Source organism: Tiliqua scincoides, chromosome 8, assembly GCF_035046505.1.
Source record: "Tiliqua scincoides isolate rTilSci1 chromosome 8, rTilSci1.hap2, whole genome shotgun sequence".
NCBI classification, from domain to species: Eukaryota; Metazoa; Chordata; class Lepidosauria; order Squamata; family Scincidae; genus Tiliqua; species Tiliqua scincoides.
The window spans coordinates 10,517,191-10,530,074 of record NC_089828.1 but is presented as its reverse complement, the minus strand read 5'-3'; positions in this window follow the sequence as shown (position 1 = coordinate 10,530,074).

Genomic DNA, 12,884 nt, shown 5'->3' with positions numbered 1-12,884 from the left:
AGAAACCAATGGGGTTATTTGCCTACCTGCTAAACAGCCTCCCTCCCTCAAAAAAGAGGACAAGTGATGGTTGGATTTGGGAGATGAAAAATCTCATCCTCCTGAACGAATGGCAGTGACTTTCTTGCTCTCCTAGACTGAGTGACGCAAAGGCAATTTGTAGAAGTGGCAACTAAAGCCGAACAATTATACCACCCAGAACAGGCAAACCTAATCTATTCTGACTGCTCCGATTATTCTCAAACACCCAAGTGGCAATTAATGACCCAGTGACCAGAGATGCTTCGAGGGACATGATATTCCTGGCAAGCTGTCAAGAGATGAGCTTGTCACTGAATGTACAAGATACATATATTCTCTTGCTTATAAGAGCTTAAATGAAGGACCAGCAGGCAGCACACCGGAGTAAGATTGCTCATTAATGTTCTAGAGCAGTGGTTCCCAAACTTTTGCAGACCCTAGAGGTTGCTGCCTGATTTGTAAATGCCAAGGGATGTGGCTATACTGGTGATTGGGCAGTACTGCTCCCTCTCCCCCAAGTAGCAGCTTGTGTAACCCTTGATGCACATCGCCCAAGCTTCCCCAGTGGTGTTGCTAGGGGAGTGCGAGAGGTGCAAACTACACCAGGTGACACACTTAGGGGTCTGTGACACCACTACTGGCCAAAATTGTTAAAACCTTAGTGTTTTTGAATAATATCATCATGTTATATATCATTCAATGCAATTTAATGCCAACTTCAGTGCAACACACTGTGTTGAAATATCTGCATCCTGTCTAAAGTTATAGCCAAATAACCAGAAAATACAATTTCCTTATGTAACAAAAAGTTGGATTTCTTTAACTCAAAGCTGACCGATGAGACTGATTGTTCAGAGAGCCAATGAGGTTTTATTGTGACATAGCAAGGAACCAATGAAATGTTAGTATGAGTCATGTGGATGTCAAGCTGGCCACCGGTTTTTTGTTGGTTACTGATTTGTTGGGTGACTTGTACTGTTATACATTGAAATAAAGTTAATGGAGGGTTACACAAACCCCAGTGATGCCACTGCATTTAGGTTGTGCATATGATATTGTAATTTATTCTGTATGGAGAGGTACCTGTATGGTACAGAAGGGGGTCCATCAAGGGGGTGATGGAACGAGCTCTCACAGCCGATGAATCCTAGTGACGCCTCTGATCTGCCTTGTCAGTTTTGTGAACTACCAAAAATGGGGTCAAGACTCACTGGTGGGCTCTGGCATTCCGGGGGGGGGGGGGCGCGCAAAATGCTAAATGTTGCAGCCTCCCAAACTCTGGTGTAAAGCGGCCCCTCCCCCTTGTCTGCAGAGCCAGCCGTGGCTCCGGAAGTTTTTGCTTTTGCAACTGTGACTGGAGCTGCAGGCAACAGAGAGGGGCTGCTTTACACCAGATTTTGAGTAGCTGCAAGGCTTAGTATTTTGCCCTCCTCCAGGAATGCTGGTGTGGGTGGATCCCGAACTCACAGCTTGAGAACCACTGCAAACCAGTGGTTTACGAGCAAACCAACATGATGTTTGCTGAAAAAGCATTTGTATAGCGCTTTTTGATGTTCCAAGTACATCCCCTGAAGGTTCTTGATGTAATTCTGCAACAGTGCTCTAAGGGGCGTGCATGTTTATCCCCATGCTGGGGAAAACAATGACAAATGTGCCTAACGACAGGTTTCAGAGACTGTATGCCTGTCGTTAAGTGAGGCGTTACTGTACCTGCATTTCAGGTCACTTCCTGGCAAGGCTGGCCCTGAATAGAAGGTTTAAATCTCTTTCTTTTTTGTGTGAGGGAGGAGGAAAGGAGGGCATTGCACCTGGCTCTCCCTGCAACTTATTCACAAAACACCAAACTATGATTTAGGCTGTAATCCTATGCACACGTGCTTGGACTAAGCCCATTAACGGGGCTTGTTTCTTCATAGACATGCATAGGATTGTACTGTTAGTGTTGTGTCTTAATCCGTCCAGTAAGCATGACTTGCCTTCATTCAAATATATATATATATATATTTGAGGAAGAACAGGGAAATGGGATGCATAAGGTTTCTCGATGCAGCCTAGAATAACAAGAAGTATATTAGCAAATAGTCCCCCTCCCCAAGGGTCATTTGTTTCGAATCGTATTTCGAATCATAGAAATATGATTCATCATTTAAATATTTCACATATGACATGCTTGGGATTCTTGTCATCCACATTGGAAGTATTCTGTAGGAAAGGAACAGCACATGAGCATCAGGCAGTCATGGCTAGTTTCCACTCTATATTTACTCTATATAATTAAAATAAGTAAGTTGATGTGACTAAATGCCCATCATTATATGATGGTTGCAAGAGGCCTATTGATGGCCTCTTCATTTCGCCACACTGACTCTTTGAATGTCTGGACAGTCCTTAATTGGCCAGGTTAAAAGGCGTTGTTATGTTTCCCAATTCCACTTTCTAATTTCTTAGCAACCTCTTTCTCCATCCAGTTTGTGTCATAAAACTGGATCCTATCTCACTCCCCTCCCCACTCTTTTTAAGAGAGAGAGCTGCAAAAATAAGGTCTAAGATTTTTAGTTGTTACACGACTTTTCAATGGAACTAGGGAAAAGCAACAAAAAAATGAGCAATGATTCCTTTTGGGAATAGTACAAGAAGCCATTTCTGTATGACAACTTGCTACTTGTGCTGCTGAATTGACCTTAATTTTCCTCTGCAGGTTTTATGATACCCACTTATTAAAATATTGCTTAAAAAATTGAGGAAGGGGTTTGAATAAAACCAAAAGCTAGAAAACTCTGTCCTCCATAAGGAAAAAAAAAATGTTATTTTAGAAAAACGCCCCCCCCCCCATACACACACTCAATAGATTTAAACAAATTGATTTCAAATGTGCCAGTAGAACATTTGGGTTTCTTTATCAAGTCCCATGTGATGCAGTAGTTGCCAAGGTAACAGTGCTACTTTTAATGACAATAAAGGAAGCTTATAAAACTTGCACATTTTCAGCAGCTAAGAGACTGCTGGCCCGGTGCTGCATTACTTTTGTGGCACATGTTCTCTTTTGTTCACAAGCTAGCATGTCTGGTGCCTAGCAGACAGCGTCTTTTGGCTTAGACTAGCAGCCCATGTGTCGCTGTCGGAGCTGAACCTCTTGGTTGAAAAGAAATGAATACATTGCAGTTAGCAATCCACTTGTGTCAAATGCGTTGTTGTGCGTTGCACAAGTGAGTTCAACCAAATCCATGGAACGATATGTGCAAGCTTTCATTGGTAAACAAGTCTATTGTTGATTTACATTAGCTGAATGAACACAGGGTTGCTAGCTACTAGCTCCCTCGGAATCACTCCAAGTTATGATGGTGGATGGATGCTGCAACGATGTCACGGTGAAGCTTTAATTTGGTGTAAGTCCTGTGCCATTGTAGCAAAGCTAGCAGTAAGGGAGGAATGGGTGGTTCTGGGGCGAGATGTAGTGGCATGACCATGAATTCGATGCTCTCTCAGGGCAAAGTCTTGTCTGCCCCAACATTATGGAATTTTAAAAAAACTGGTGTAAAGTATCCCTTGAACTCAGAGGGCCCAAAGTAGTGGTGGAACCTTCTCCCATTCCAGTTAAATAGCACCAACATAACATAGGATGCCAGCTAATTATACCTATGTGAGGTCTGGCATTAGGGCAGCCATTTTAGATTGGGCCATTGGAATATTCTGTAACACTTACCTGGAAGTTGAGATTTACTCGCTGGTAAGTCTGCATAAGTCCTGTTGAGCCAGTGGGAATTATTTCTGATCATACATTTAAACAAATTGATTTCAAATGTGCCAGTAGAACATTTGGGTTTCTTTATCAAGTCCCATGTGATGCAGTAGTTGCCAAGGTAACAGTGCTACTTTTAATGACAATAAAGGAAGCTTATAAAACTTGCACATTTTCAGCAGCTAAGAGACTGCTGGCCCGGTGCTGCATTACTTTTGTGGCACATGTTCTCTTTTGTTCACAAGCTAGCATGTCTGGTGCCTAGCAGACAGCGTCTTTTGGCTTAGACTAGCAGCCCATGTGTCGCTGTCGGAGCTGAACCTCTTGGTTGAAAAGAAATGAATACATTGCAGTTAGCAATCCACTTGTGTCAAATGCGTTGTTGTGCGTTGCACAAGTGAGTTCAACCAAATCCATGGAACGATATGTGCAAGCTTTCATTGGTAAACAAGTCTATTGTTGATTTACATTAGCTGAATGAACACAGGGTTGCTAGCTACTAGCTCCCTCGGAATCACTCCAAGTTATGATGGTGGATGGATGCTGCAACGATGTCACGGTGAAGCTTTAATTTGGTGTAAGTCCTGTGCCATTGTAGCAAAGCTAGCAGTAAGGGAGGAATGGGTGGTTCTGGGGCGAGATGTAGTGGCATGACCATGAATTCGATGCTCTCTCAGGGCAAAGTCTTGTCTGCCCCAACATTATGGAATTTTAAAAAAACTGGTGTAAAGTATCCCTTGAACTCAGAGGGCCCAAAGTAGTGGTGGAACCTTCTCCCATTCCAGTTAAATAGCACCAACATAACATAGGATGCCAGCTAATTATACCTATGTGAGGTCTGGCATTAGGGCAGCCATTTTAGATTGGGCCATTGGAATATTCTGTAACACTTACCTGGAAGTTGAGATTTACTCGCTGGTAAGTCTGCATAAGTCCTGTTGAGCCAGTGGGAATTATTTCTGATCATACATGTATAGAATCATAGTGCATTGCTTTAGTTGATCATGGCGGGGGTGCTGTTTTAATTGGTGGGGTTGAAAGTTAAGTGAACACGTCACTGATTGACTTCTAACTATTCACTTCTTTCCCACTAAAAATAATCTCCCATGTGACATACTTGTTCTTTGTGATGCTACTTTGGCTTCGGTAGAGGGAATCGAAAATCACATATTAATGATGTCCTTTTCCTTTTAATAATGTGTGGTCACTTTACATAAACAAATTATAAAAACATTTTAAACTTTGATCAGTATCTCATAGATCCAAGTCACATTTGTACTGTGTATAAATGATGAGGCTATGTCATCACACAGCATCATCCCCAGGGGACATTCTGGGGGAAAAATGGCAGCTCCCAGAACTCTTCCACTGGTACATTTTCCTTTGGCTCCCTGAAAATAGCCAAAAATGCCCCCATCATTTTCATCTTCTGTGAGTAGGGAATGAATGTGGGGTGTCCGTTTTGGTCCAGTTCTTGATAAAGGGAGAACACTTGAAGCGCTGAATATGTACCACTTGTCCTGAAGACTTGATAATATGCTAATTCATTTCAGTTTAATTCAAGGAATCAGTTAAAAGGCATATAATTAATCAAGGAAATTCTGACAGCCTACTCGGTAACAAAAGAATTTAATTCATCTTCTCTAGTTTCTTGTTTTGTTCTTTGTGGAGACCCACATTACCAAGGCAATATTGTAGCATTATTTATGCCACTGCTGTATTTGTTCCTTTCAGACCTGCCATAATTTGAAATAAATGCCCTTTCCCCCCTTTTTATGATTAGGAAAGGGAACATTTTAGAGGCGATTTGTCAAATTATTGTAGATTTAAACTCAAGTCCAAGGACGATTTCTTAGATCCATCTGTCTATTTTTTCTTAGCTCTACTGACCAGGCTGGGAGTAGGTTGCTGATTAAGGAGAAGTGACCCAAATTGGGAAGCCTGGCTGGAGATAGCAGTTTTATAGAGACAGATAAGATCCTATTTGCTCTTTCTGCCACCTGATCTGTGTTAGGCTGGTAGTAGTGGCAGTAGCGCCCTTCAGCCAGCTGCACTACTGGCACTGCAATAACAGCAGAGATTAACAGCCCAATTCTGAGCTGCCGGCACCCAGGACTGTAGCGGTGCTGAAAATGGCTGTTGCTGCATCCTGCATGCTTAGGAGGCAGCGCTGGTGGCTCTTCAGGAGAAGGGGACTTTCCCCCCTTCCCCTGGGTAGGGCAAGTAACTCTGCAATGGGGCTACTTGATTCTGCAGCGACTCAAGGGTCTGCGTAGAATTAAGAGCCTCCGTGTCGGGCTGGCAGCCTGACACCAAGGCTCAGAATCAGGTGGAGCAAAGCTCCACCGGTCGCACTTCCATGCTGCTTTCTCCCCAGCACACCTCCTCCCCGCCCTCTCCTTGCCCTTTCTCCACCCTCCCTCTGCCTTGAAACACCTCATCCCCTCCTCCCCCATGCCCTCACCTACCTCTCTGCTGCCCAGTGGTCCGCCTGACTGCTGAGCGCTGGAGCACTGGCGCTCCACTGGTGCTGAGGGTCGCAAACGTGCCTTATGGCACATTTGCAACAGTGTGCGCTGGCAGTGAGGCACTACATAGGATTGGGCCCTAAACCAGCAGTTCCTTCAGTTTGCAAGCTACCACTGCAGTACAAAGAAGAACAGGCGTTTGTTGAGGCCCTAAAACTGTTGAAAGGCCCACCATTTTTTCTTTGACTGAGCACATGTGGTCTATAATTTGTCATGTAAAAAATCTCAGGGGTCTCAGGTGGAATTTGGAGAACACATGAAGGTGTTCCATTGAATCTGTTGATGCTAATGGAAGCATTCTCCCTTCTTTTCTTGGAGTAGTCAGACAGGGGCCTCTTGGGATGGGAGTGTGGTGGGGGAAAATTAGCACCACTACCTCCGTGGTCCAAATCCACAGAGGCTAGGTCAGGCTGCGATTCACTAATGAATAAGTAGCCAGGTCTAATGATGCTTAGATGTTGGCCATTGTTTGGCCTTAAGTCTGCAGCGAAATAAGGACACCTGTGTTTGTGTGTGTGTGAAAGGGAAAGCAAGAGAGAAACAAGGTGCTGAACTTTGCTGAACTCATGCACAAAATTAGTAAAAATATTATATATAATTACCTTCAGGCTACATGTATAAGGAGTATATGGAATATACATACGTTTTGTGTTTAGACTTGGGCCCCACCCCCAAGATCTCTCATTATATATATATATGGAAGCATTCTGAAATACAGAAAAATCCTGTATCCAAAAGGCTTCTGGTCCCAAGCACTTTGGATAAGGGATGCCCAACCTGTATTAGTATTTGTGTAGTACTCTCAGAGTGTGCAAAGCACATTTCGTGAATTAGAATGATGTTGTCTGTACAGAAACCCCATATGGCAAATATAGTTAACCCCATACTGCAGGTGAGTCTGAGAGGGAGTGAATTCTTTAAGACCACATAGCCATTTCCTGGCAGTGTCGAGTAGCAAAACAGGCAAGTCCCAGTTTACAGCTCAGTTACTTGCATGCAGGAGATCCTGGCTTTGATTCTGGGCATCTGTAGGTAGGGCAAGAAAAAAACAAGCTCTGCCTGAATCTTTGGAGAGCTGCTGTGTCAGCACAGACAGTGCTGAGCTAGATGGACCACTGTTGAAGGCAGCTATATCTGTTTGCAAGCACAATGGCTTAATGAGTCACTTACATCTGTCTAGCACAAACAAATGGTTAGGCAGGTATCAGTCTCGTTGGAAATGCATTTACTCAGTGGCGTAGCTAAGGTGGTGCAGGGGGTAGCAGTTGCACCAGGCATCAAGCTTTAGGGGGGCAACAAAGTGAGCTTGACATTAGTGACCAAAATTGTGAAAATCTTGGTACATATGAATAATACCATCATGTTATATATCATTGGAAAGGTAATTTAATGCAGAATGCAATGAAACAAATTGCTATGGAATATCTGTATTCTGTCAAAAGTTATGGCCAATTAGCCAGAAAATGAAAACACAACTGCCTTATGGAACTAAAAGTGGATTTGCTTAACTCAAAACTGACCTATAAGACTGATTGTTCTGAGAGCCAATGGCATGTTATTATGTTATTGACATGTTACAATGACATGTTATCATGATACAGCAGGAAACCAATACGGTGTTAATATGAGTCAGCTCTCATTTTCATGTGTCATAATACAGTTACCCCTGCTAATTGGATACAAAGGCACTTTTCCATGTGGTGCCCCTCATATTTAGCAGGGGGAGAAGAACCATCTCTCTTCACCCCAGCACAGTGTCTTGAACCAATCAGGGACACACTTTTCATTTATTTACTTAATTAAATCTGATTTTATCTGGGAGGGGCTATAAATCTTCTTTGACTCCAGGTAGCAGATAGATGCCTTAGCTATGCCACTGAGACAGCAGAGCAAGTGGGTGGTGAGTTGCTGGGGAGAGGAGATAGATTCCTCCCAGTTTTCACTTCTTTAAAAGCCCAGGTGTGACATCACTTCCGGTTGTGACATCACTTCTGGGGCAACATTTTGAACTTGACACCGGGCTACGCAAACATTAGCTACGCTACTACATTTACTATATTCTCCTACACCTCACAAAGCCCATGTCAAATATATAGAAGAGCTCTTTAGATGGAAACTATAATAGATACTTTTGAGTCAATGCTGTGGCATTAGCAGAGCACCCATCGCCAGGCATGAGTGATTTCATCAGGTTTCTTTATATTGCTTGTACTCTGGTGCTGATGGTGCCAATTACTGCATAGCATTCAGTAGCATGACAAGCTTAATTTCCAAAAGGCAAGTGCTGGGAAACCTCTCTTGTTTATACAAAACTGTTTGAATGTGGTTTAATTGCACGTGCCACTTTTTTGCAAGGTGACTGAGAAAACGTTTCAGGACAATAGTCTTGAATTTGGACTCCTGTGGCTTTCAGGAGCCCTTCGCTACTCCCCAAGGAAACCATCAAAAGTGTCATGAACAAAGCTGATTGTGGGTAGGAATATTCTCCCTGCTGTGAATGAGATTAATCCACTTGCGAGGCTTTGAAGAGTGTTTTGATTGTGCAAACAGGATGTGTTCAAGTATGTTTAGTATAATAGTTCACCAGGACCTGAGAAGTCTGGACCATAGATGTAATAGTTCTGTGATTAGAATGTCTGTCTGTCTGTCTGTTCTTCTGAGACAAACCTTTGCCAACTGTCTATCTAGATCAGTATTTCTCAAACAGTGGGTCGTGCCCCACTATATGGATTGTGAGCCAATTTCAGGTGGGTCCTAATTCATTTCAATGTGTGTTTTATTTTTAATATATTAGATCAGATTCTCAAAGATTTAGCATCATGACCCACTTTTTAGAATGAGAATCTGTCAGGACCCACCAGAAGTGATGTCATGACTGGAAGTGACATCATCAAACAGGGAGAGTTTTAACAATCCTAGGCTGCAATCCTACCCACATTTATCCAGGAGTAAGCCCCATTAACTACCATTATTAAAAGCATATACATAGTAACCTCTTAAAAGTCCAGATCTGTTACATTTCGCCAAATGAAGTCGCATACCATGGTAGCATCAAGTATAATATATTAAAAATAAAATAGATATTGAAATGAATTGAGACCCACCTGAAATTGGCTCACGACCCACCTAGTGGGTCCCAACCCATAGTTTCAGAAACACTGTATTAGGCGATGCAACCATGGTATGTGACTGCATTTGGGGAAATATTACAGATCTGGACTCTTAACAGGCTACTATGTATATGCTTTTAACAATAATAGTCAATTGGGCTTACTCCTGGGTAAGTGTGTATAGAATTTCAGCCTTTGGGATGTTTGGGGCATTTTTAAAAAACAGATTAGCAACTGCTTGCGAGGGTTAGGTGGGTTCTTCTTTATTTCGAATACAGTTTTAAACTTATATTTATTGTAAACTTAAGTTTGCAATAAATAATAAACTCATTCTAATGAGTAAACACATTGTAAACTTATTGTAATTAATTCATTTGATTTTGCTTAACGAATTCATTTGATTTTGTCATATGTGGGGTGTTAAATTTTCCTTCTTGATGATGTCACTTCTGACCATGACATCACTTCCAGGTGAATGATATCACTTCCAGTGGGTCCCAACAGACTGTCATTTTAAATAATGGTTCCTGGTGCTAAAAGTTTGAGAACCACTGGTCTAGAGGAAAAGCTGGAACACCAGGGTCATAAATGAGTTAAACCTTCTGTTATGAATCTTTGAACCTTCTGTTATGGGCTGGAGCTGAACTCCACTCGGAAACTTGTCTTTCTTGTTCCTTTTTGTTTCAAGCTAAGTTGTCTTCTGCCCAATAAATCAGCCTGCTTGTTTGATTGCAATAAACAGTGAGTATGTTACGAAACTCAGCTTGGCACAGAGCTATTTCAGTTTTCATACTTTAGTGCAGGGTTGTCAAACCCGTTTCATACAGAGGGCCAAAGTTAGCATTCATAGTGCCTGCTGAGGGCTAGAAGTGACATCATTAAACAGAAAAGTGATGTCATTAAGCAGATGATGGCCAGACATAAGCACTTTATTCTCACATAGAAACTCATGAGTTGCAAATGACAGAAGAGAAAATGTGCAAATCTTGTTCATATTTTCAAGATATGAGAGAGCTCAATCATCACGCTGGGAGAGTCCAATTATAATGGGGGGGCAGTGGATAAATTGCTTCTGGGGGCCACATTTAGCCTCCAGGCTTTATGTTTGACACTCCTGCTTTAGCACATGTACCTGTGCACTCTCTCGAAGGTCCAGACCTCCACAGATCCACTTCTAGTAATGTAAAAGTAACAATATGTAATTTTTTTTTAACAGCTGGGGGAACAGAGGATAGAATTTGTCTCACTTGTCTGGCAATGGGTGTCCCAGGGATGAAAGAAAATGGTTGCCCAAGAACCCCAAGGACACCCAATTAGTGGGTAGGAAATTGTAGCAGGCCAACACAACGCTTGCAGGTACATCCTTATATCAAAGGGGGGAAAAACAACCTGTGTAATTCTTTTTGTAGAATACAGCATGGCATCAATTTCAGGCAAACATTCATTAAAAAAAATGGATTTAATGCCATCCTTTAAAAAGAGTTGCAAATCCTCCCTCATTTCCTCTGTTTCATCTCTGATCTCACAGGCTTGTGTTAACAGTGGGACAGTGGGACAGAGCTCATCTCTGCACCTTTGAGCAAGGGCTATTTCTGGCTCAAGGAATGCTGATTAGGAGTAGTGTTTGCGGGGGGGGGGGGGAGGAGGCCAGGCTCAGGATAATGAGAAGGCCGGGTCCTAACCTCCTGGCAAAGGGGCTTTGCAGAATTTAAGGTAAATTGGGCTAAAATGTCTCGTGACTTCCCGTCTTCTCTTCCTTTCCTGAGCAGCATGTTTAAAGGTCTTGCCCTTTATATGGCACGCACCATATTAATAGCCAGTCTTGAACTTTGAACTCGACTGGATACGCCTGGGCTGGAAATGGCTCAAGATATTGTAGTGCTTAATGGCGGTGTAGCTGGAGGGGGGGCGAAGCAGCCAGTCTGGCGGGGAGGCTCAGCGGGGTGAGCAAGCAGCCCCTCCCTTTGGAGCCATTCCCGGTGGGGGGAGCAAAACAGAGCTGTACAGCTCCGCTTGCCCACCCCGCTGAGCCTCCCCGCCAGACTGGCTGCTTCGTCCCCCCTCCAGCTATGCCACCAGTGCTTAAAGTTGGAAGCTCAAATGCCTGCCCCTGTCCTGTTGGGGAAGAGGGAAGTAAATAAGTGAAATAATTGGAAGATCTGCCCTTGAAACATAACCTCTAAATGATTCATCTAAGACGCATTACATTGCCTAATGATAGGGTCAGTCCTTATCTAGGAAAATGAGAGCTACAGTGGTTGTAACACTTATGGCTCAATCCTAACTTGCGCTAGTGGCAGTGGATCATGTGTGCCACCTGAGCAGGCTGCTACAAAGCAGCCATTAAGCACTTTGCAGCAGTGCTAGCGGCTGGCGCACCGGCTGGAAGGCCGGAGCCTTTCTGAAGGTGCTGGTGGATGTCAGGAGGTTCACTGGAACAGGTAAGCCCAGTTTGGGGGATGGAATGGAGGTGGGGAGGGCAGTAAAGGGGTGGAACAGGAAGGAGTTGGGGCGGGCATGGGCATATCAAGCCTGGGTGGGGAGCGGGTTCAGTGGCGGCAATACTGAACCCAAACCCACTTCCTGGTTCTGATCCACCTGTGTGGAGCAATTCAGACTTGTGCCAGCTGTCTCTCTGGCTCAGACCCAGGTTGCCCCATAGTGGTTGCTGGGGCTTACCTGGGCAAGGGGACAAACGTCCCCTTACCCCAAAGAGACCTCCAGCCACTAAAAATCCCCTGTAAGATGCTGTGGAAGTATAGTCGACACTGCTGCATCGCTGTGGGGGGGTATTTAGTTAGGTTTGGGTTGATAGTATATTATTACTCAATCCTGTCCCCCGCCATTGAGGCTGATGCAACCGTGTTGATGGAGAGCGCACTGCACCGAATGGTGGGGAAGGTTCATCCAAACAGTCAGCAGGAGAAAGGTAAAAAATTTTTAACTTAGCCCCTGGTAGGCTGCCTGACAGCTTATTGGTCTCCTTGGACATATGTCAGCCATTTTGCTACTGTATGTCTGAGGAGAGAAAAGGGCCAGGGTCTCCTGGGAAAGGGGGATACATTCTGGTGCATGCTAGTGCCACCAAGACCCACACTCCCCCTTCCCCTGCCCCTCTCTTGTTGTCAGATAAAATTGTGGGGAGGATGCGGGGAGCATTTTCTGCAGGTAAAGTGCAGAAGTAATCCATAACTGGAGCAAACACAGGAGAGAAGCTGCCTGTTTCAAGATTTCAAGGTATTGTGTTGGTCAGATCATATTTTTACTTACACCAAACATGTGAGCTCTGGAGGCATTATGGGAAATAAAAGGAGTGACATTTTGGATTGGACACAAAAATGGCAGCCATTTTGGATTGGACACCATGTTGATTTTCCAGCCTGGCTTAACCGCTGGCACTGTGTACACCTGCTGCCAGGTAAGCCCCATCTGTGTGAAGGGCAAGGATCCCTTCAAACCTGAATTTGGCCCTGCATAGTGTTTCTG